The sequence below is a fragment of the Eschrichtius robustus genome, chromosome 3 (genome assembly GCF_028021215.1).
Source record: "Eschrichtius robustus isolate mEscRob2 chromosome 3, mEscRob2.pri, whole genome shotgun sequence".
NCBI classification, from domain to species: domain Eukaryota; kingdom Metazoa; phylum Chordata; class Mammalia; order Artiodactyla; family Eschrichtiidae; genus Eschrichtius; species Eschrichtius robustus.
Window position 1 is genome coordinate 128,927,009 of NC_090826.1, and position 26,387 is coordinate 128,953,395.

The window sequence follows — 26,387 nt, forward strand, 5'->3', positions numbered from 1 at the left end:
GAAACACAGGTCCCAAGGATGATTCATAATCCTATAACATTTAGAAATACTATTAAAGTCATTTTATCTTCTATCACTCATCATATAATTCAGTTTTTAAACATAAAATTATAATTTAAATGAAAACTACAGTATTGAGAAGCATTATGAGGCAAACCACATTTCACAAGTTCTTTCAAGGAAATTAAAAATAAACCAGCTATAAAAGACAAAAGTCTCTTGTTCAACAATAAAATGTGTTCAAAGCTCAGCATTACAATTAGATACTTCTGTTATGCAATTTCTGAAGATTTATCTCTCCAAAAGGAAATCTTTCAAGTGAACGGGGGAAGTCACTTTTAAAAAAGGACTAAGCTTCAGAGATTGCATTTTCTAGTTGAATAACAGTATGTACATATAATAACTTAAGATGAAATAAATAAGCTCAAAAACATTATTTTCTTGGACTCCTCTTATGCATACAAGTTCTAACACCCTCTCCACATTGAGCTCACTATAGCTCTTCAAGCCAACTCTTTGAGTCTCCATGGGAGTATTAATCAGAGCACCTACCATTCACTCTGTAGGACAGAAACAGAACTATATTCACACCCACACATCCATTACACTCATTTGACCTCACTTTACTTGTACCAGGCAATCTGGCCTCCCTCAGCCACCCTCAGTTAACTTTCAGGTACCTGGCAGGTGAAAAACAGGCAAAAAATCGGATGGAATGGTTCACTGGCAGCAGCCAAAACAATAACAGACAAAAGCAGAAAAGAGGAACAACCAAGAAGGAAGACAAAGAGAGGCAGGAGCTCCAACCAGAACAGCAGAGTTCTCTAGAGTAGTGTGGGAGAATTAAACCACTCCCAATAACCTTTATTGGCATTTTTGGAAATTTTGAGTTTTATTTTATTTACTTTTTTATACAGCAGGTTCTCATTAGTTATCCATTTTATACATATTAGTGTAAACATGTCAGTCCCAATCTCCCAATTCATCCCACCACCACCACCACCACCACCCCCCACTTTCCCCACTTGGTGTCCATACGCTTGTTCTCTACATCTGTGTCTCTATTTCTGCCCTGCAAACCAGTTCATCTGTACCATTTTTCTAGATTGCACATATATGCATTAATATAAAATATTTGTTTTTCTCTTTCTGACTTATTTCACTCTGTATGACAGTCTCTAGATCCATCCACGTCTCTACAAATGACCCAATTTTGTTCCTTTTTATGGCTGAGTAATATTCCATTGTATACATGTACCACATCTTTATCCATTCGTCGGTCGATGGGCATTTAGGTTGCTTCCGTGACCTGGCTATTGTAAATAGTGCTGCAATGAACAGTGGGGTGCATGTGTCTTTTTGAATTATGGTTTTCTCTGGGTATATGCCCAGTAGTGGGATTGCTGGGTCATATGGTAATTCTATTTTTAGTTTTTTAAGGAACCTCCATACTGTTCTCCATAGCGGCTGTATCAATTTGCATTCCCACCAACAGAGCAAGAGGGTTCCCTTTTCTCCACACCCTCTCCAGCATTTGTTGTTTGTAGATTTTCTGCACATGCCCATTCTAACTGGTGTGAGGTGATACCTCATTGTTGTTTTGATTTGCATTTCTCTAATAATTAGTGATGTTGAGCAGCTTTTCATGTGCTTCTTGGCCATCTCTATGTCTTCTTTGGAGAAATGTCTATTTAGGTCTTCTGCCCATTTTTTGATTGGGTTGTTTGTTTTTTTTAATATTGAGCTGCATGAGCTGTTTATATATTTTGGAAACTAATCCTTTGTCCATTGATTCGTTTGCAAATATTTTCTCCCATTCTGACGATGTCCTTTCGTCTTGTTTGTAGTTTCCTTTGCTTTGCAAAAGGTTTTAAGTTTCATTAGATCCCATTTGTTTATTTTTGTTTTCATTTCCATTACTCTAGAAGGTGGATCACAAAAGATCTTGCTGTGATTTATGTCAAAGAGTGTTCTTCCTATGTTTTCCTCTAAGAGTTTTATAGTGTCCATTCTCACATTTAGTTCTCTAATCCATTTTGAGTTTATTTTTGTGTATGGTGTTAGAGAGTGTTCTAATTTCATTCTTTTCCATGTAGCTGTCCGGTTTTCCCAGCACCACTTATTGAAGAGACTGTCTTTTCTCCATTGTATATCCTTGCCTCCTTTGTCATAGATTAGTTGACCATAGGTGCATGGCTTTATCTCTGGGCTTTCTATCCTGTTCCATTGATCTACATTTCTCTTTCTGTGCCAGTACCATATTGTCTTGATTACTGTAGCTTTGTAGTATAGTCTGAAGACAGGGAGTCTGATTCCTCCAGCTCTTTTTATTTCCCTCAAGACTGCTTGGGCTATTTGGGGTCTTTTGTGTCACCATACAAATTTTAAGATTTTTTGTTCTAGTTCTGTAAAAAATGCCACTGGTAATTTAATAGGGATTGCACTGAATCTGTAGATTGTTTTGGGGAGTATAGTCATTTTCACAATATTGATTCTTCCAATCCAAGAACATGATATATCTCTCCATCTGTTTGTGTCGTCTTTGATTTCTTTCATCAGTGTCTTATCGTTTTCTGAATACAGGGCTTTTACCTCCTTAGGTAGGTTTATTCCTAGGTAGTTCATTCCTTTTGTTGCAATGGTGAATGGGATTGTTTCCTTAATTTCTCTTTTGGGTATTTCGTTGTTAGTGTATAGGAATGCAAGAGATTTCTCTACACTAATTTTGTATCCTGCAACTTTTCCAAATTCATTGATTAGCTCTAGTAGTTTTCTGGTGGCATCTTTAGGATTCTCTATGTATAGTATCATGTCATCTGCAAACAGTGACAGTTTTACTTCTTCTTTTCCAATTTGTATTCCTTTTATTTCTTTTTCTTCTCTGACTGCCATGGCTAGGACTTCCAAAACTATGTTGAATAAGAGTGGTGAGAGTGGACATCCTTGTCTTGTTCCTGATCTTAGAGGAAATGTTTTCAGTTTTTCACCATTGAGAATGATGTTTGCTGTGGGTTTGTCATATATGACCTTTATTATGTTCAGGTAGGTTCCTTCTATGCCCACTTTCTGGAGAGTTTTTATCATAAATGGGTGTTGAATTTTGTCAAAAGGTTTTTCTGCGTCTATTGAGATTATCTTATGTTAATATGGTGTATCACATTGATTGATTTGCATATATTGAAGAATCCTTGCATCCCTGGGACAAATCCCACTTGATCATTGTATATGATCCTTTTAATGTGTTGTTGGATTCTGTCTGCTAATGTTTCATTGAGGATTTTTCCATCTATATTCATGAGTGATATTGGTCTGTAATTTTCTTTTTTTGTAGTATCTTTGTCTGATTTTGGTATCAGGTGATGGTAGTCTCATAGAATGAGTTTGGAAGAGTTCCTTCCTCTGCAACTGTTTTGAAGAGTTTGAGAAAGATGGGTGTTACCTCTTCTCTAAATGTTTGATAGAATTCACCTGTGAAGCCATCTGGTCCTGGACTTTTGTTTGTTGGAAGATTTTTAATCACAGTTTCAATTTCATTACTTGTGATTGGTCTGTTCATATTTTCTATTTCTTCCTGGTTCAGTCTTGGAAGGTTATACCTTTCTAAGAATTTGTCCATTTCTTCCAGGTTGTCATAGTGTTGCTTGTAGTAGTCTCTTATGATGCTTTGTATTTCTGCAGTGTAACTTCTCCTTTTTCATTTCTAATTTTATTGATTTGAGTCCTCTCCCTCTTTTTCTTGATGAGTCTGGTTAAATGTTTATCGGTTTTGTTTATCTTCTCAAAGAACCAGCTTTTAGTTTTATTGATCTTTGCTATTGTTTTCTTTGTTTCTATTTCAATTATTTCTGCTCTGATCTTTATGATTTCTTTCCTTCTACTAACTTTGGGTTTTATTTGTTCTTCTTTCTCTAGTTCCTTTAGGTGTAAGATTAGATTTGAGATTTTTCTTGTTTCTTGAGGTAGGCTTGTATTGCTATAAACTTCTCTCTTAGAACTGCTTTTGCTGCATCCCATAGGTTTTGGATCGTCGTGTATTCATTGTAATTTGTCTCTAGGTATTTTTTGATTTCCTCTTTGATTTCTTCAGTGATCTCTTGGCTATTTAGTAACGTGTTATTTAGCATCCATGTGTTTGTGTTTTTTACGTATTTTTCCCTGTAATCTCATAGTGTTGTGGTCGGAAAAGATGCTTGATATGATTTCAATTTTCTTAAACTTACTGAGGCTTGATTTGTGACCCAAGATGTGATCTGTCCTGGAGAATGTTCCATGTGCATTTGAGAAGAAAGTGAAATCTGCTGTTTTTGGATGGAATGTTCTATAAATATCAATTAAATCTATCTAGTCTATTGTGTCATTAAAAGCTTGTGTTTCCTTATTAATTTTCTGTCTGGATGATCTGTCCATTGGTGTAAGTGAGGTGTTAAATTCCCCCACTATTATTGTGTTACTGTTGATTTCCTCTTTTATAGCTGTTAGCAGTTGCCTTATGTATTGAGGTGCTCCTATGTTGGGTGCATATATATTTATAATTGTTATATCTTCTTCTTGGATTGATCCCTTAATCATTATGTAGGGTCCTTCCTTGTCTCTTGTAATATTCTTTGTTTTAAAGTCCATTTTATCTGATATGAGTATTGCTACTCCAGCTTTCTTTTGATTTCCATTTGCATGGAGTATCTTTTTCCATCCCCTCACTTTCAGTCTGTATGTGTCCCTAGGTCTGAAGTGGGTCTCTTGTAGATAGCATGTATATGGGTCTTGTTTTTGTATCCATTCAGCGAGCCTGTGTCTTTTGGTTGGAACATTTAATCCATTCACGTTTAAGGTAATTATTGATATGTATGTTCCTATTACCATTTTCTTAATTGTTTTGGGTTTGTTTTTGTAGGTCCTTTTCTTCTCTTGTGTTTCCCCCTTAGAGAAGTTCCTTTAGCATTTGTTGTAGAGCTGGTTTGGTGGTGCTGAATTCTCTTAGCTTTTGCTTGTCTGTAAAACTTTTGATTTCTCCATTGAATCTGAATGAGATCCTTGCTTGGTACAGTAATCTTGGTTGTAGGTTCTTCCCTTTCATGACTTTAAGTATATCATGCCACTCCCTTCTGGCTTGTAGAGTTTCTGCTGAGAAATCAGCTGTTAACCTTATGGGAGTTCCCTTATATGTAATTTGTCATTCTTCCCTTGCTGCTTTCAATAATTTTTCTTTGTCTTTAATTTTTGCCAATTTGATTACTATGTGTCTCAGTGTGTTTCTCCTTGGGTTTATCCTGTATAGGACTCTCTGCGCTTCCTAGACTTGAGTGGCTATTTCCTTTCCCATGTTAGGGAAGTTTTTGACTATAATGTCTTCAAATATTTTCTCGGGTCCTTTCTCTCTTCTCCTTCTGGGGCCCCTGTAATGCGAATGTTGTTGTGTTTAATGTTGTCCCAGATGTCTCTTAGGCTGTCTTCATTTGTTTTCATTCTTTTTTCTTTATTCTGTTCTGCAGCAGTGAATTCCACCATTCTGTCTTCCAGGTCACTTATCCATTCTTCTGCCTCAGTTATTCTGCTATTGATTCCTTCTAGTGTATTTTTCATTTCAGTTATTGTATCATTCGTCTCTGTTTGTTTGTTCTTTAATTCTTCTAGGTGTTTGTTCTTTAATTCTTCTGGTCTTTGTTAAACATTTCTTGCATGTTCTCGATCTTTGCCTCCATTCTTTTTCCAAGGTCCTGGATCATCTTCACTATCATTATTCTGAATTCTTTTTCTGGAAGTTTGCCTATCTCCACTTCATTTAGTTTTTTTTCTGGGGTTTTATTTTGTTCCTTCATCTGATACAAAGTCCTCTGCCTTTTCATTTTGTCTACCTTTCTGTGAATGTCCACTCCCAATAACCTTTGAGAACACCACTAACTTGAAAGAGAGAAAACCAGTCAACCACAGTAACACAGCTTTCTGGGTCCAATCAGCCAATGGTGCCCGAGTCTCTCCAGCAGTGGTTTGGGAGGAACACACTGAATTACAGCCTGGATTGTACTCAAGCCTAAATCATCTTTTTTTTTTTTTTGGTTGGGGGGTGTTTTGTTTTGTTTTTTGGCCTCGCTGCATGGCTTGTGGGATGTTAGTTCCCTGACCAGGGGTCAAACCCTGGCCCTGGCAGTGAAAACACTGAGTCCTAACCCCTGGGCCGTCAAGGAATTCCTGCATTAAATCATCTTTTGCCTTTTGAGAGGAAATTTGGTTTCTGGAAGCAGCTAAAAATCATTTAGAACTCAATATGGGTGTATGAGATGTAAAGACAAACTGAGAAATTTCATTTTGATTGAAAACAAAACATGATATAAATAATGAATCTGATTTGCTTTTGTTATTCCAAACAATGTGTCTGAAAAATGGAGAAAGAGCAAAAGAATGAAGAATGAAAACCTAAAAAGTGACCAGAACAGGAAGCTTTTATACTTCTTAGACAAAGAAAAAATAAATTTGTGAAGAGTTGACAAGGCAGAGGGGTTTGGGCTAGGGGTAGTAAATGGTGAAAAAGTAACCAGGAAGACAAGGGTTAGTTTGACATGGTTTGTAAGGTTTCTCAGCCCCAAATTTCCTATTTATGGTGATAAGAACGTCTTCCTTCCTCTTGGTACAGGGAGGGTACCTTTCACATGGAAGTTTTATGATCTGTTTCAGGGGAGAACTTAGGGTTGGGGGGTGTCATAGTGACTTTCCTGCTCCTGCTGTTGTCTCAAACTCTTTCAGCTTAAGATATTCAATATGCCAAGGTGCCATATTTTGGGGTAGCGTGCCCTGAACTCTGTCATCACATTTTGTGCCACGCATTAGTTAGAACACCACAGGTACACAGGATAGAATGAAAGTTTCCTGCTCACACTTCTTAAGAAAAATCACACAAAACACAGTAATGAGGCCAAGATGATACCTGCCTGCCCTTTCACTGTCACACTGAAGCATTGTTTAACAATCCTCTCCAGGATTATTTTATTTTCTAAGAGAAGTTACCATTTCCTGAATTTTCTATTTACTATTTCTTTAATATTTCTTTATTATTTTATTATTTATTTTTTTATTTTGGCTGCACCAGGTCTTAGTTGCAGCATGCGGGCTTCTTAGTTGTGACCTGTGGGATCTAGTTCCCTCACCAGGGATCGAACCTGGGCCCCCTGCATTCGAAGGCGAAGTCTTAACCACTGGACCACCAGGGAAGTCCCCTCGATTTACTGTTAATTAGGGACTCAGATTCTGTGAAGTTATGTTAACTTATAGATTTATGTCCAATAAAGTTACAAATGATTTCTCTCTAGTAGAAGAGATAATCCCAAAGGTTGTAGTCTAATGCCCTGTTAAACATGAATCAGTTTTGTTTCTAACGTAGATAATTTATTCTAACCATTCTTTATTAAACTGCCTATAAATACTCAGTTCCTTAAATGCTCTTTGAACCGGCTTTACATACTGATTCCCTCACTAATTAATGAGATGATTAAATCTTTGAAATGGGTTCAGTTTATGTTTGCAAAAAAGAGTTATGTTTTTAACTTCTGAAAATCACACTTTCACACTCTAGAAGTGAGTGAACCATTTACAAGAACTCATCTAAATAAGTCTTTTTCACAGTGAAATCTGGTAAGAAGTGCTTTCTTGGCACCTGCTACTGCTTAAGTCATGAGCAGCATGATATGAGGGAAAGGACGTGGACTTCAAAGCCAGATAGACCTGGGTTCAAATATGAACATGTCCACGTTCTAGCTCAACAATCTGGGGAAATTCACTCTTTTTCTCTAAGTTCTACTCTATGTCCATGAAATGAGAATAAATATTTCCTCTACAAAAGGTTATTGTAAGTGTTAAATAAAATAATACATCCAGCATTTAATATAGTGTCTGAGTCCTAGTAGGTGATTAGTACATACATAACCTTCCCCTTCTCCCAAGGGGATGCTGGTAAATGTCTACAGAAAGTGCAGTGTTTGTAGATTCTCACAGTGTAAACACCCCCACCATGGCAATTTCAACCCATCAATCTGAACACAGAATTGGAAATATACATCCAATTGCCCCTTGTACCCCAGTTCTCCACCTCTGTAATTCCTCCTCCTCTTTCATAGCTCAACTCAAACACCTCTTCGTCAGAGGAGATGCCCTGATCCCCAGGTTAGGTCAAGTCTCCTATTATTTTTTCTTTTTCTTTTTTTTTTTTTTAATTTTATTTATTTATTTATTTATTTATTTATTTATTTATTTATTTATTTATTTATTTATGGCTGCTTCGGGTCTTCGTTTCTGTGCGAGGGCTTTCTCTAGTTGCGGCAAGTGGGGGCCACTCTTCATCGCGGTGCGCGGGCCTCTCACCATCGCGGCCTCTCCTGTTGCGGAGCACAGGCTCCAGACGCGCAGGCTCAGTAATTGTGGCTCACGGGCCTAGTTGCTCCGCGGCATGCGGGATCTTCCCTGACCAGGGCTCGAACCCGTGTCCCCTGCATTGGCAGGCAGATTCTCAACCACTGCGCCACCAGGGAAGCCCTATTTTTTCTTATAGTATTGTGTGCCTTTGCTTCAGAACCCTTCTCACAATTTGTAATTACACATTTATAACCAGTTAATTAACCTTTATCACATCCATTAGAGTGTAAGTGCCAGAAAGACAGATACCATATCTGTTTTGCCCGCCATTATGTCCCCAGCACCTAGCTCAAATCTGGTACAAAAAAAGGGGCTCAATAAATATATGTTGAATTAATCAAGCAACCAAACAACTGAAGATGGATAGGTGGATGGGTGGATAGACGGATGAATGGAACTGAATTTTTGTCCCTCGTCCAAATTGTACACAGTTAGTTCCCCTCTAATTGGTGCTCAGCCCCCCTCTGAATACTTTTGCACAAAGTTGCTCAAATCAGTCCTCTTGGGAAGTAAAGCATTTTCTGATGGTTAGAGAGCAGCAGTACGGTGGCAAACTTCCTGAATGGCAGTCATCTGACTACCTGACACCTCTGTAATTGAGACAGTTCTCCAGAGTCCACTTTGGAACTTGAGTCCACATCCAATTTCCTTCTCTTCTGCATATGTTTCCGTAAAAAGAAAAAATTAATAAATAGAAACCTCAGTTAAATAGATTTGGGAAACCAGGAAGGGGAGCTCTCTTGTCCTTAGCAGAGCCCAACAGGAAGAAGAAAGACTCTTCTTTCCTGGTAAGGACTCAGCCAATGAAAAGCCATGGACTCTTTTTTACTAAAGCCCTCCCAGCTTCCTTTTCCCCACTATAAAAGTGTTCTCCTTCCCTTGCCATGTGGGGACTTTCACATGGCTTGCCATGGTTGCAGACCCGGAATTGCCATTTTCTGCTGACCCCAACAAACTCATCTTTGCTGGAGAAATATCTGGCAGTCTATTTGCTTTAGGTCAACATTTCTTACCACTACTCATACATAATGCCTTCTATCCAAGTTTCAGATTAAGATCAACATTTACTCAGCTTGACTCTTCCAGAGAAATAATTTTCATTCATAACTAGAAGTATTTTTCCATATTCAGAATTATCTTCTCCACTATTCAAAGGCAGCTTGGTTAAACTAAGTAGACTATCCCTCAAGAAAAGAAACATCCATTCTGAAGTATTTTCTAGTATGTTGTATAAAAAATAAGTCTTATTAAAACTTCTGGTTAAACATGGCAGATAGAACACATGATTATTTTTATTTAATCTCTTTAAAACAATAGTAAAGGGGGAAAAAGACAACAACAGATGGGCAATGTCATCACATTTTCAGTAGATAAAAAGCATATGGAAGGTAAGTAACTGGCTAACAAAGTAGAGAAAGTTTTACAGCCTAAATTAACATAGACATAAATATCATAAAAAGCCACAGAACCTTAGGAAAGCTCAGGATCTAGAGGCATCCAGCATGGCAAAGGGCAGGGATGGGGCAAGTAGATAAAACCAGGAGAGTTAAAGTCTCCATTCTGAAGGATGAGCCACAGATCCCTTCTCCCTGCCCTGCATCCAGAATATCAGCAGCCAGGCATAAGAGTGGCACTTCTCTGGAAAATCTGATTGGCTCTAGAGAAAAACTTCTGGATTCTAACTTTTAGGGGACCCCAGCAAAAAAAGTGGAGAGCCTAAAATCCCAGCCTGATTACGTCATGATCAATCCCACTGGCAGAAAAGTCCTGCACAAGCATACAAAGTCACAAATCAACAGTTTGGCACTGTGCTCTGAAATGTGAACAAAAAGACAAGGGTGAACATATGTTTCAGGAAATCATCTCATACAGAAGGCAGGGACCAAAACAAACACAGAAGAAAAGAAGTTGGAGGAATAAAAATAATGCGTGAATTAACATCCAAAGAAATATAATTCAGGGAATTAATGTCAAAAGAATTATAATCCAGTGGTTAGGACTCGGTGCTCTCACTGCTGAGGGCGTGGGTTCAATCCCTGGTCAGGGAACTAACATCCCACAAGCCGCACAGCACAGCCAAAAACAAACAAACAAACAAAAAAGAATTATAATTCATGTCCTCTGAGAGATAAAAGATAGTGTTGGGTCCATAAAACAAGAACAGAATATTATTGTAAGAGGAACAATAGAACAAGAAGGAGCTTGTAGAAATCAAAAAAAAAAAAAAAAATGAATGGAAGATAAAGTTCAGGAATTCTCACAGAAAGTGGGACCAAAAAATAAAATGATGGGCTTCCCTGGTGGCGCAGTGGTTGAGAATCTGCCTGCCAATGCAGGGGACACGGGTTCGAGCCCTGGTCTGGGAAGATCCCACATGCCGCAGAGCAACTAGGCCCGTGAGCCACAACTACTGAGCCTGGGCGTCTGGAGCCTGTGCTCCGCAACGGGAGAGGCCGCGACAGTGAGAGGCCCGCGCACCGCGATGAAGAGTGGCCCCCGTTTGCCCCAACTAGAGAAAGCCCTCGCACAGAAACGAAGACCCAACACAGCCAAAAATAAAAATAAATAAATAAATAACAAAAAATAAAATGATGGACAATACCAAAGCAAAGAAAATTTAAGGACCCATCTAGGAAATTTAACATCTGAATAACAGGACTTTCAGAAGAAGAGAGTAAGCATGATAAAATTATTGTAGAGAAGCAAAATTTGCCAGCTCAAAATGTATCTCTTTGGCATGAGGATTATTTTAGGTTGATTATTTTTAAGAAACAGAAGTCTCAGGAAGTCTTTCTTTTTACCTCCCCCTTAGTTGCCTAAAGAATAGATAAAGGGTCTGTTCCTGGAATAGCGCTATTACCAGAGATGTATACAAAAAATATGGGCTAGGTGTGCTGGGGGAGACTTGGCAGGACCTAGAGATCAGAGTCCCCTCTGTGTCCCATTGTCTCTCTATGGCCCAGCAAACACCTGTTTACCAAACATTTTCTTTTCCATCTCCATGTGAATTGCCTTCCTCCCCTTTAAAGTTCCAAACTACTACCCCAATATCCTGTTTGGTCTTCAGCTGAAGATGATATTTAATGTGAGGGCTTCGGCCATTTTGGTGAGTTACTCAGTTTTCCTGGGTCTCTCCCATGCATATGTTATTAAACTTTTGTTTGATTTTCGTCTGTTAATCTGTCTCACGTCAGTTTAATTCTCAGACCAGCCAGGAGAACCTAAAGGAGTAGAGGAAATCCACGCCCCGCCTCCGCCAACTGAAGATTCAGTGGAAATGCCCACTGAGCATGCAGCACAATGAATGAAAAAAGCCTCAAAGTGAGGCATGGTGGAGTTGTTTTAGACACGTGAGGTTTGAGCAGCAGTTACAAATACCAGTGAAAATATCACATAAATAGTTCGATACAGGAGTCCAGAGCTCAGGGGAGAAGTCAGGGTTGTGATGAAAATTAGAATGCATTAGCTTGTAAAAAGTATTTGAAGCCAAAACATTGAATAAAATAACCTACGGAGAGTTAAATAGAAAAGGGGGGGGGGGGGGCACTTCCCTGGTGGCACAGTGGTTGAGAATCCGCCGGCCAGTGCAGGGGACAAGGGTTCAAACCCTGGTCCGGGAAGATCCCACATGCCGCGGAGCAACTAAGCCCTTGAGCCACAACTACTGAGCCTGTGCTCTAGAGCCCACGTCCCACAACTACTGAAGCCCGCGTGTGAGCACGTGCTCCACAACAAGAGAAGCCACCGCAATGAGAAGCCCACACACCGCAACAAAGAGTAGCCCTGCCTCCCCGCAACTAGAGAAAGCCCGCGCGTAGCCAAAAATAAATAAATTAATTAATTAATTTTAAAAAAGAAAAAGGAGAGAGGGGGAAAGGAGAAACAGAAAAGAGAGAAGGGAAGAGATTAGGGCTCAGAGCAGAGTCCTGCAGAGGAGATAAATGCTATGTCTCAGGGAACCGGAGAAAAGAGTACTTCAGAAGGTGAACAAGATCAACTGTATCAAAGGCAACCAGGATGGAGGGAAATAGGAGTACAGAGGAGATTTGATTGTTGGATTTACTGAGTTGGAGAGCACAAGTGACCTTAGTAAGAACTGCACACCTTTTAGAAGCATTAATTTTTTCAAGGAGTATAGTGGGATAGAGAAAGATGTGGGATATTAATAATTTAAGTGCCAAATAATGGAAAACACTGTTTTAGTATTAAAATAAATGTGGACAATTTATGGAACAGAATACAGTATTTGCATTAATTTTTGAGATAAATCAGGAGACTTCAAAGAAATTGGGCCATGTGAGGGCTTTGCTGCCATATGTTCCTTCTCTCCCAAACCTCACGGTAGTATTTTGCTCAGTGCCCAGGGCTGCCCAGGCTTAGTAATATTAAAGTATTAATATTATACTTCTGTGGGAAACTTTGAGAAGTCCCACCCAAAACATGAATACATTAACAAAGAGCTCCCCCTTGTGACTCAATTTTTAGAGAAGCCTTCAAAAGCCACACTGCTATATTTAAAATAGATAACCAACAAGGACCTACTGTATAGCACAGGGAATGCTGCTCAATATTCTGTAATAACCTAAATGGGAAAAGAATTTGAGAATGAATAGATACATATATATTTATAATTGAATCATTTGCTGTACACCTGAAACTAACACAACATTGTTAATCAACTATGCTCCAATATAAAATAAAAATTCAAAAAAAAAAAAAAAAGAAAAGAATATTTGGGGTGAAATATAAAAAAGTCACATCTTTGGAAGAAACAAAAAAAGCCACCCTTCGGGAGACAAGATTGATAAACAAGCCGGAGCACATTTGGTGAATCCTCATGCAGCACTGATGGGTCCAACTCACATACTGCTAATCTTGGGCAGCTTCCTGTCACTGTAGGCTGTATTAATGTCTGCTAAGTATTTGAGGAAATTTTCCCATATAGCTTTCTGAGAAGTCATTTACTATGTTTACATTCAATTAAATGAATCGTATGCCTGTTTTTCAGTGGGGGTCACAACAATGAAGGCATTGGACTAGATCAGTGGTTTTTAACTTCGCTGTTATCTACTTCAGGGGATCAAAGATAATTGAGTGGGAGGAAAAAACTAAAGCATGGCTTCCCCTCAACCCAATCCACACCGCTGCTTTTTTATCTGTTTTACATATTGGGGTACCCACTAATATTTTATTGAGGGAAAATTATACCCTGCTAAAAATTTAGAGGCCAGTCATTCCTACTAACTCTAATAGAAGAGGATTCTATGTGTAAATGTTATACTCGGTCATGTCACTCTCATCCCTGGTTCTGCATCCAAGTGGAGATGCCCAGGAGGTAGCTGGATATTCAGGTCTGAAGCGCCTGAAGGACAGTGGGTTCTCATAAAAAAACAAGGGCTGGATAATATAGAACACTGCATTTCTGTGATAAATTCAGGAGGAGCATTTCTTATAATGTTGCTCTGTGTATTAAATGATGTTATACGTCACTAAAAGCAATTTTAGGAGGGACCAAAATAGCCAAGTACAAGTAAGCAGGTATCTGATATTCTGGAAGGACTACATATCCTTTAGAAATCTTCCCTGAATATTATTCCTCTCAGATGAGCTTTTGGCAATGGTTCAGCTCCCTACAGATACATGGCCAATTAAGGGAGTATCTCTCTGCACTTTGACAGTCAACTTTGCCAAAGTATATAGAAACATTTGCACAACTATGAGGACTCAAACCTCTATACTATAGAGCTTGCCTGCAATAGCTTTAGCCTGAAAAAAATCCTATGCTCCAATATAAAATGAAAATGTTACCAATTGCCCAACTGGTAAAAAGAAAACTCAATGAAATATTTTAATTTTAATTTTAGCAGTGCATTTTGCAGTGAACCCTTCAAGATATTATAGTTGAAATATGTAATCCTGGGTAATTAAATGAATTAATCTGTTTGTTTATTTTATTTTATTTTTAAAGAATTGGACTTTTTATTATTTTTTATTTTATTTATTTGTTTTTGGCTGTGTTGGGTCTTTGTTGCTGCGTGCGAGCTTTCTCCAGTTGTGGCGAGTGGGGAGTACTCTTCGTTGCAGTGCACGTGCTTCTAATTGTGGTGGCTTCTCTTGCTGTGGAGCAGGTGCGAGGGCTTCAGTAGTTGTGGCACAAGGGCTCAGTAGTTGTGGCACACAGGCTTAGTTGCTCCACGGCATGTGGGATCTTCCCGGACCAGGGCTCAAACCTGTGTCCCCTGCATTGACAGGTGGATTCTTAACCACTGCGCCACCATGGAAGTCCCTGCTTGTTTATTTTATATGAATCAATTTAACATTAGAGCATACTTCCTGAAAATGATATATAAAATAGGTATAGTGCCTGCCCTTTTAGAGCTTACATTCAAGTGGAAAGATAGAAATTAAATCATCACAAGTAAATATGTGATTACAGACTGAAAAATGCTTTGAAGGAGCAGTCCAGTAAGAGAGAATGACAGAGTGACCTAATTTAAACTGTGAAGGGATTTTATCAGGGAATCTCTCTGAGGAAGTGACATTTAAACTAAGATGTAAAAGATTAGTAAAAGCTATCCAGCTAGAGTGGAAGACGAAAGGTATCTCAGGCAGAGGACAGCAGTAGGAAGTCCTTGAGGCAGAAGATAGTATAGCACTGCTGGAAATCAGTGAGCAAGGTAATTGGGCAGGGAGGCAAAACCAAACAAGCCAAATAAAGCAAGACCTTATAGGCCATGGGAAGGGTGTCTGCTTTTACCAAGATAATTGTTGTAAACAAAAAGTACCACAAAGGTTTTCTTAACAGCCTTATTAAGGTATAATTGACCTACCATACAATTAATCCATTGTAAGCCTACAGTTTGATGAGTTTTATTACATTTATACAGTTGTGCAGTGGTCATTACAATCACCCAAAAAGTTCATTTGTGCCCGTTTGCACCTATTTGTTCCCACCCCTACATGAGACAACAACAAATCTGATGTTGTTACTGAACCTAAATTTTGCACAGCAAAGGCAATCTACTGACGCAGGATTGTGGTGAAGGAAAGCACAACGTTATTGCAGGGGACCAAGCAAGGAGGGGCTTTTGTACCCAGGAGGGTCCCAAAGGGTCCTGCTCAGTTTCAATGTCTGTCTCCACAGTTCTCTCTTTTTTAGAAATTTCATAAAAATAGAATCATATACTATATAGACTTTTGTGTCTGGCTTGTCTCATTTAGCACAATGTTCTTGAGATTCATCAATGTCATTGTAGTTTTGAAACAGGAAGGAAGGGTCACGGGACAACCTTTAAAAGAATGACATAGCCCGAGGACACGACATAAACTCATTAGAACCAAATAGGTCCAGGACGGCAGATGAGTCAACTTCCACTAGACCTTGAGCCTCAGTACATACTCATTGTAACACATCAGCAAGCTAAATGACTCACCCACAGGTGCTATGACAGTTCCAAGGCCAACCACAAAGGTCAAAAAGTGGGTGGCGGCCCAATTCCTGGAAATCCCCGTCCCTTCCCCAAAATAGCTGGAACACTCCTCCCACTCATTAGCCTATGAAATTACCCACCCCTATAAAAACTGACAACCCCATACCCTGGTGCCACTCTTGCCTTCTGATATGGCCAACACTCTGTGGAGTGTGTTTCTCTCTAAATAAATCCACTTTTTTTTTTTTTAATATTTTTCTTATTTATTTACTTATTTATTTTTAGCTGTGTTGGTCTTCGTTGCTGTGCACAGGCTCTCTCCAGTTGCAGCGAGCGGGGGCTACTCTTCGTTGCTGTGCGTGGGCTTCTCATTGCAGTAGCTTCTCTTGTTGCGGAGCAGGGGCTCTAGGCACGAGGGCTTCAGTAGTTGTGGCATGCGGGCTCAGTAGTTGTGGCTCACAGGCTCTAGAGTGCAGGCTCAGTAGTTGTGGTGCACGGGCTTAGTTGCTCCACGGCATGTGGGATCTTCCCAGACCAGGGTTCGAACCCGTGTCCCTTGCATTGGAAGGCAGACTCTTAACAACTGTGCCACCACAGAAGTCCAATAAATCCACTTCTTACCTATAACTTTTTCTCTCACTGAATTCATTCTGCAATGAGACATCAAGAACCTGAGCTTCATTAAGTCCTGAGACCAGGTGTGTGATCTCAGTTAAAAGATCATGGGTTCAAATCCTAATCTGAGTTACAGTTTCAGTTTGTTCCTTTTTATTGCTGAGTAGCACTTGAAGGTGTGCATATAACACACATTTATCCATTCACCAGTCAACGGACATTTGGATTGTTTTCAGGTGGTGTCTATTATGAATATGGATGCTATTAACATTCATCTACAAGTCTTGGTGTGGATATTGTTTTATTTCTCTGGGGTAGAGAAGTGGAATTGCAAGGTCCTATGGTAAGTTCCTGTTTAACTTTTAAAGAAACTGCAAAGTGGCTGTGTGATTTTACATTCCCACCAGAAATACATGAGACTTCCAGTTTCTTTATATCCTCATCAATACTTGTTATTGTCTGATGAAATAAAATCCATATTTTATAGCAAGATGAGAAAAATTTAAACTTAAAATTTTTCTTTGCCATTTCAGCCTCCTGCCTCCCCTTTAGTAGGTATTGTGCCTCTGCATTAACCAGGACTCTTTAGGAGATAACATTCCTTCTTAATCTCAGCAAGGGTCAAAACTCCTTAGGAGATAACAACATTCCCTGATCTTAAGAGGCCACTGACTACTTTGTACCTGTAGATCTGAATTGTGCAAACTGTCAATAATACGTCATTTAATGTACAGCCCTCTGTCTCAAAAACTTATATAACTGTGCTTTGACCTTTAATGGGCAGAACAGTCCTCAGCTTTCTGAAAGACTTCTTCCTGGGTTATTATCCTCAATTTGGCTCAAATAAAATTTTCCATTTCTTTCTTAGATCGACTGATTAATTTTTTCATGGACAGTCTGACTTTTTTATCTTATTTTAGTGGGTGTGTAATAGTATCTCTTTGTGGTTTTAATTTGCATTTCCCTAATGAATAATAATGTTGAGCATCTTTTTTATTTATTTATTTTTAATTTAGCTGTAGTTGAGTTAAAATATTGTGTTAGTTTCAGGTATACAGCTTCAGATTCTTTTCCACTATTGGTTATTACAAGATATTGAATATAGTTTCCTGTGTTTTACTGTAAATCCTTGTTGTTTGCCCATTTTATATATAGCACCGTGTATCTACTAGTCCCATACTCCTAATTTATCTTTCCCCCTCCCCTTTCCCCTTTGGTAACCATAAGTTTCTTTTCTATGTCTGTGAATTTGCTTCTGTTTGTAAATTTGTATTATTATTTTAGATTCCACATATAAGTGGTATCTTATAATATTTGTCTTTGTCTAACTTATTTCACTTAGTATAATAATCTCTAGGTCCATCCATGTTGCTGCAAATGGCAATATATCATTCTTTTTATGGTGAGTGATATTCCATTGTATATATATACCACATCTGTATCCATTCATCTGTCGATGGACATTTAGGTTGCTTCCATATCTTGGCTATTGTGAATAGTGCTGCTATGAACATTGGGGTGCATGTATCTTTTTGAATTATAGTTTTGTCTGGATATATTCCCAGGAGTGGGATTACTGGCAACTCCACTTGTAGTTTTTTGAGGAACCTCCATACTGTTCTCCATAGTGGCTGCACCAATTTACATTAACAACAGTGTAGGAGGGTTCCCTTTTCTCCACACCCTCTCCAGCATTTGTTATTTGCAGACATTTTTTTTTTTTGGCCATGCTGTGCAGCTTGCAGTATCTTAGTTCTCTGACCAGGGATCAAATCTATGCTCCCTGTAGTGGAAGCAGACACACAGAGTCCTAACCACTGGACTGCCAGGGAATTCCCATTTGTAGACTTTAATGATGGCCATTCTGACCAGTGCGAGGTGGTACCTCATTGTAGTTTTGATTTGCATTTCTCTAATAAGTAGCGATGTGGAGTATCTTTTCATGTGCCTGTTGGCAATCAGATATATTTTTTGTAATAGGGAAGAACAAGTCTGACTCCATATTGGATCTGTTTCTTTTACTTTAACTTTTGTATTCTATCGCCTTGCAGCAAGTTAATCACTAAAGGAAGGTTGCCTATAGCTTAAAATATACGTTAGGATTCATCTCCAGGAACCCTGCCCCCATGCCTGAATGTTAAGCTAAAACACTTTTGTTTAGCTCACAGAAAATATCCTGACCAGACCCACCTGTAAATGGCTGCAGGAAAGAATATTAACACATCTCCTCTGGAGTCTGGTCAGAACCAGGAAATAACTGCAGTAGCTTATTGCCTTTTTTACTTTACCTCCTCACCTCCCCATCTCTGTACTGTAAAAGAAACTAGCACTGAAACCCAGACAAGATGTTTCTTTAGAACATTAGTCTGCTATACAGATCTTGGTCTGCTGGTTTTCTGAATAAAGTCACTATTCTTCGCCCCAACACCCTATCTCTTCATTGATTGGCCTGTCATGTGATGGGCCATACAAGCTTGAACTCTGTAACATTGAAGGAGCAGGTGTTTTTGGTTTTGTTTTTTCATATTTATTTACTTATTTAATTATTTGGCTGTGCCAGGTCTTAGTTGTGGCATGAGGGCAGGATCTAGTTCCCTGACCAGAGATCAAACCTGGGTGCCCTGTATTGGAAGCATGGAGTCTTAACCACTGGACCACCAGGGAAGTCCTGGAGCAGGTGTTTTAATTCTGATTTTCTGGCATGAAAATAGATTCAATAGAGACACCATTTTCTGATACAGAGCAGATACGATAAAAATCAGATTTGAGAATGGGAAATTAGGGGTTCAGTTTAAGTACTTTTGAGATGTTTGTGAATTTTTATTCACAAAATTCACAAAAATTATTTAAATTATTATGAAAAATAAATTTAAAAGATAGATTCTTAGAAGTAAAATTGCTGGGCCAATAGATAAAACTGATAGACACTACCAAACACTTTTCAGTGTCCTTTCCCGCAAGCCCTTGTTAAATCTAGATAGTATCAATCTTTTTTTATTGGCCCTTTTATATAATGTCTATATCCTATACTTTAATTTATAAATTAAAATGAAAAACCAAATTTTGATTCACATTTCCCTGATTCTTGGTTGAACAACTGTGATATTATGATTTATAGGAAATATATATTTGGTCTCTCAGGGAAGAAAAAATTTTCCTCTACCTTTCTAGGTTTTTCTGGATGGTCTAAAAATTAAATTGACATGAGACACATTAACAGGAGAAAATCAAACAAAATTTAATAACATGTATACATGAGGTAGACCCAGAAAAACTGAGTAACTCGCTAAAGTGGCTGAAACCCTCACCTTAATACCATCCTCAGCTAAAGAGAAAAGTGAATGTTGGGGGTGGTGGTTTAAGACCTCAAAGGGGAGGAAGACAACTGATATGGAGATGGAAACAGAGAAGAATTTAACAAACTTTGCTAGGTTCCTCCGTGTCTACACACCAAGTTTATACGATAATTGTCTATGGTGATAGCTCCCTTCCTGGAAGAGGCCCTCTATCTAAATTATTTAGACAGTTAGAGGAAAAGTCAAAGTTTCTTCCTGAGTCTTCTTGGTCTTGATTGTTTTCAATTCGAAATAATCTTCATGCCAAGGAGACATTTGGGGGTGGCAGATTTTGCTCCCCTACAGGTCATTCAGATGACCAAAATATATTTCTCATATAGTATATTTGGTCTTCATCCATGACTCCTGGCTCACAGCTGCCAAAACCCTTGGGATTTCCTGAGCAATAACTGGAAGCAACTTTTGTCATAATATTTGGTGTCCTGTCCTCAGCTCCTGAAACTGCTTCAGACCATGAAGGTGAAATGGGTGTCTTGTTACTCATAACAAGACCTTTTCCACCACAACTGGGTTTATGTTAACGTGGTTATTACCTGAAAACTGGGATCACCTCTTGGTGGGTGTCAAGCCAAAAGACACAACTGTAAGTAGATAGGGTAGGGGGTCCCTGGAAAAAGAGAACCAGGCATGGCTTACCTGACATAAGAGAAGCCATTTTTTGGCCTAAGCCATTTTGTGGTCTAAGCTTGACCACAATGCTCGCCCTTGAGCAGGTCTCAGTAATTAATGACCTTAAGGGAATGAAAGAATGCAGAAACAAAACTGTTACCAGGCAAGAGAAGTAACAAAATATATCTCAGTTTTGTTCCAAAGGTAAAGATTAGCCTGAAGTGCTCAACCAGCAGATCAACTGGAACCTAAGTGATGATGACGTTGACATTTTCTGACCCTCATGACTTCAGTCAACTAAAGCTTGGTCTCTGTGGACCTCTGCCCCAATTCTAAGCTGAATTCTCCTCTCTCAAGCCCCTTCATGAATATGTGTGTACGCTTAGCTTAAAACTTCCCCAGTTTTGCTGTTGGGGAGACATGGCTTTGGGAAAGATCCCCAGTGTTCTCTTTACCTGCTGAAAGTAATAAATCCTTCCTTCTTTCAATCCCTGGCTTGGTTTTGTCTTTTGACACCCACCAAGAGACAAACGCAGGTTTTGGGTAACACAACCAAGCCAAAGAACAGGATAAGGAAGGATTTATTACTTGCATTAAGTAAGGAGAACACGAGGGATATTTCCCAAAGCAGCATCTGCTTTTTTCTTTTTCCACCACATCCCAGTTACTGAAAACCCTAAAGCCCACTTCAATCAGTCGGGAAGTGTAGGTGGTAGGTCCTACTGCAATCTTTTGAAGATTTAGAATCCTGAAGGCTGATCAGGGATGCATGATCATGAAAGGCCTCAGTGAGACAATCGGTGTCTCTCTTCCTGATTTTGACTCTCATTGGGGGGTCCTGGTAACCTGAATTATTTGTAGAGGTGAAACCGTGCACCTCAGATTGGGACTTGAACACATGTGCTGGGACTCGAACCCAGCCAAAACCCTGATTGGGATTTGAACCCCTGTGGCCAGGACTCAAATCCAGCCGAAACTCAGACTGGGACTCGAACCCACACGGCCGGGACTCGAACATGGCCAAAACCTACGGTCTTCCAACTGAGATCACACACCTGGTCTCAGGACTTAATGAAGCTCAAGTTCTTGATGTCTCATCACAGAAAGAATTCAGTGAGACACAAAGTGATAGGTGAGAAGTGGATTTATTTAGAGAGAAACACACTCCACAGACAGTGTGCACCATCTCAGAAGGTGAGAAAGGCACCAGGGTTTGGGGTTGTCAGTTTTTAGAGGGGTGGGTAATTTCATAGGCTAATGAGTGGGAGGAGTATTCCAGCTATTTTGGGAAGGGGCAGGGATTTCCAGGAATTGGGACACCACCCACTTTTTGATCCTTATGGTGACCTTAGAACTGTCATGGCACTGGTGGGTGTGTCATTTAGCTTGCTAATGTGTTACAGTGGGCATATACTGAGGCTCAAGGTCTAGTGGAAGTCTAATTGTCCGCCATCTTGGACCAGTTTTGTTCTAATCAGTTTATGTCATGTCCTCAGGATATGTCATTCTTTCAAAGGCTGTGCCCTGCCCCCTTTCCTCCTGTTTCAGAGGGGTGCCACTTTGGTATACCTGGACAACTTGAGTGTGCACTTTTAAACTATCTATTGGCAGAACTTAACAACTCTCTAGGGAAGGAAATTTTCAGTGGCTGAGAATAGCTGAATTTTTGTCTCCACCAGCCTTTATCTTAGACCCTCATGATAGCTGGAGAGAAAACCTCAACTGAGGATATGGGAAACCAGATATCAGTCCCCTCCGACAGCCTGTTAGGGTGCCTTCTGAGTCATTGGAAACTCTGTGTCTATACCACAATTACAAAAAAACCATTTATTTTCTTTTGTAATACAGTCTGGCTACAATACCAACTTGGCGACTGGGAGAAACGGCCAGAGACTGGCTCATTAAATTATAACAACATTTGAAATGTTTTCCAAAAGGAAAGGATAAAAAAAAAAAAACCTGCTTTTTTGGAGAGGATTAGAGAACACCTTTGGCAATACACTACAGCGGACCCTGAGCATCCAAGAAGTGCAGTAGTAATAAACACCTATTTCATGTCTCAGAGTGAGATACTTGCTACAAACTTCAAAAGGTTGCGGTAGGACTTACCACCCACACCTCCCAACTGGCTGAGGCGGCCTTTAGGTTTTTCAATAACTGGGATGTGGAAGGAAAAAGAAAAAGAGACACTGCTTTAGGAAGGATCCCAGGTGTTCTCCTTACTTGCTGCAAGTAATAAATCCTTCCTTCTCCTGCTCTTTGACTTGGTTGTGCCTTTTGGCTTGACACCCACCAGAAGATGAACCTGGTTTTCAGGTAACAAGATGACATTTGGAAATCACCTAAGGATGGAGGCTTGATGCCAAGGGAACCAACCTTGAATAGAGGGCTGGAAATTTCAGTCCCACCCCCTAATTTCCAGGGAGAATAGAGGAGCTAGAGGTTGAATCAGTCACCAATGGTCAATGATGTAATCAAGCATGCCTATGTAATAAGGCCTCCATAAAACCATAAAGATGTGGTTTGGAGAGCTTCCAGGTTGGTGAACATGTGGAGATTCAGGGAGAGTAGCTCACCCGGAAAGGACATGGACACTCCACGCCCTTCCCACATACCTTGCCCTATGAATCTCTTCCATGCGGCTGTTCCTGAGTTATATCCTTTTATAATAAACTGATAATCTAGTAAGTAAAATGTTTCTCTGAGTTCTGTGAGCAAATTAATCAAACCTAAGGAGGGGGTCTGTGGGAACATCTGATTTATATGATTTATAGCCAGTTGGTCAGACAGACAGCAACCTGGGACTTGTGACTGGCATCTGAAGTGGGCGGTAGTCTTATGGGACTGAGCCCTTAACCTGTGGGATCTGATGTTGTCTCTGGGTAGACAGTGTCAGACTGAATTGCATTTTACACCCAGCTGGTGTCAGAGAATTGCTAGTTGGTGCTGGTGTGGAAAACCCCATCTGCATACACATTGGAATTGGTCCCACATATTGTAATTGGGTGCAGAAACTTTAGCAACTTTTTAAGTAAATGAGCTATTTGCATTTCTCCCTTTGTTGTTTCACAATTTCTATTGTTCCACTTTTTTTTAAATTAATGATTACAGGAACTCTTTGTTTTATGAGTATTATCCCCTTGTCTGTTACATACATTGCACATATTTTCTCCCAGTTTTCTTTTATCTTTTATTTTGTTTATGATAACTTTCATCATGAAAACACTTAATTTTGCAAGAGAACTTCTGTTTATCTGTTTCTTTGTGGCTTCTAGGTTTGGTGTCTTGCTTGTGTCTTTCTCTCCCCCAAATTACTAAGATAATCTTTGTTTTGTTTGAGCACATCATAGTAGAGTTTCTTATGCTTAATCCTCTAAACATTTTGAAATTTATTTTATGGCATGCTGTGAGATAAAAATAAACATTTTTTTCTTTTTTCTAAATAATGACTGATATTCTCAATGGCTTTTATTCAATACTCATTATTCCCCTTTGATTTGAAATACCACCTTTAATATGCTAAATTTTCATAAATACACAAGTGAAACCAGATTCTCTAAAGTTGACCTAAGACTTTTTTACAGTAAGAATTACAGTTATTCCTGATAATAAAATCATGGTATCAGCATATAAATGTGCTTATCTCCTTAGCAAGCAAGGGATCATACACCCAGCTCAGAGAGATAGGATGTTAAGCCATTATGGAAAAACTGCTTTAAAAGGAGGGTGTGGAGATTGGTTCAAGATGGCAGAGTAGAAGGACCTGCTCTCACTCCCTCTTGCGAGAGCACCGGAATCACAACTAACTGCTGAACAATCATCAACAGGAAGACACAGGAACTCACCAAAAAAGATACCCCACATCCAAGCACAAAGGAGAAGCCACAGTGAGATGGCAGGAGTGGCGCAAACAAAATAAAATCAAATCCCATAACTGCTGGGTGGGTGACTCACAAACTGGAGAACACTTATATCACAGAAGTCCACTCACTGGAGTGAAGGTTCTGAGCCCCACGTCAGGCTTCCCAACCTGGAGGACCGGCAACGGGAGGAGGAATTCCTAGAGAATCAGACTTTGAATGCTAGCGGGATTTGACTGCAGGACTTCCACAGGACTGGGGGAAACAGAGACTCCACTCTTGGAGGGCACACACAAATCAGTGTGCACATCAAGACCCAGGGGAAGGAGCAGTGACCCCAGGGTAGACTGAACCACACCTACCTGCTAGTGTCGGAGGGTGTCCTGCAGAGGCAGGGGGTGGCTGTGGCTCACTGTGAGGACAAGGACACTGGCAGCAGAAGTTCTGGGAAGCACTCCTTGGCGTGAGCCCTCCCAGAGTCTGCCATTAGCCCCACCAAAGAGCCTGGGTAGGCTCCAGTGTTGGGTCGCCTCAGGCCAAACAACCAACAGGGAGGGAACCCAGCCCCACCCATCAGCAGACAAGCGGATTAAAGTTTTACTGAACTCTGCCCACCAGAGCAACAGCCAGTTCTACCTACCACCAGTCTCTCCCATCAGGAAACTTGCACAGCCTCTTAGATAGCCTCACCCACCAGAGGGCACACAGCAGAAGCAAGAAAAACTAAAATCCTGCAGCCTGTAAAACAAAAACCACATTCACAGAAAGATAGACAAGATGAAAAGGCAGAGGGCTTGTACCAGATGAAAGAACAAGATAAACCCCAGAAAAACAACTAAATAAAGTGGAGATAGGCAACCTTCCAGAAAAAGAATTCAGAATAATGATAGTGAAGATGATCCACGACTGAGGAAAAAGAATGGAGGCAAAGATCGAGAAGGTGCAGGAAATGTATAACAAAGACCTAGAAGAATTAAAGAACAAACAAACAGAGATGAACAATGCAATAACTGAAATGAAAACTACACTAGAAGGAATCAATAGCAGAATAACTGAGGCAGAAGAACGGATAAGTGACCTGGAAGACAGAAAGGTGGAATTCACTGCTGCGGAACAGAATAAAGAAAAAAGAATGAAAAGAAATGAAGACAGCCTAAGTGACCTCTGGAACAACATTAAAAGCAACAACATTCGCATTATAGGGGTCCCAGAAGGAGAAGAGAGAGAGAAAGGATCAGAGAAAATATTTGAAGAGATTATAGTTGAAAACTTCCCTAACATGGGAAAGGAAATAGCCACCCAAGTCCAGGAAGTGCAGAGTCCCACACAGGATAAACCCAAGGAAAAACACGCCAAGAAACATAGTAATCAAACTGGCAAAAATTAAAGACAAAGAAAAATTATTGAAAGCAGCAAGGGAAAAATGACAAATTATATACAAGGGGACTCCCGTAAGGTTAACAGCTGATTTCTCAGCAGAAACTCTATAAGCCAGAAGGGAGTGGAACAACATATTTAAAGTGATGAAAGGGAAGAACCTACAACCAAGATTACTCTACCCAGCAAGGATCTCATTCAGATTCGATGGATAAATGAAAAGCTTTACAGAAAGCAAAAGCTAAAAGATTTCAGCACCAACAAACCAGCTCTAAAACAAATGCTAAAGGAACTTCTCCAAGTGGGAAACACAAAAGAAAGGACTTACAAAAACAAACCCAGGGCTTCCCTGGTGGTGCAGTGGTTGAGAATCTGCCTGCTAATGCAGGCGACACAGGTTCGAGCCCTGGTCTGGGAAGATCCCACATGCCACGGAGCAACTAGGCCAGTGAGCCACGGCTACTGAGCCTGCGTGTCTGGAGCCTGTGCTCCGCAACAAGAGAGGCCACGATAGTGAGAGGCCCTTGCACCGCGATGAAGAGTGGCCCCCGCTTGCCACAACTAGAGAAAGCCCTAGCACAGAAACGAAGACCCAACATAGCAATCAATCAATCAATAAATCAATAAATAAATCTTTTAAAAAAAAAAACAAACAAACCCAAAACAATTAAGAAAATGGTAATAGGAACATACATATTAATAATTACCTTAAACGTGAATGGATTAAATACTCCAACCAA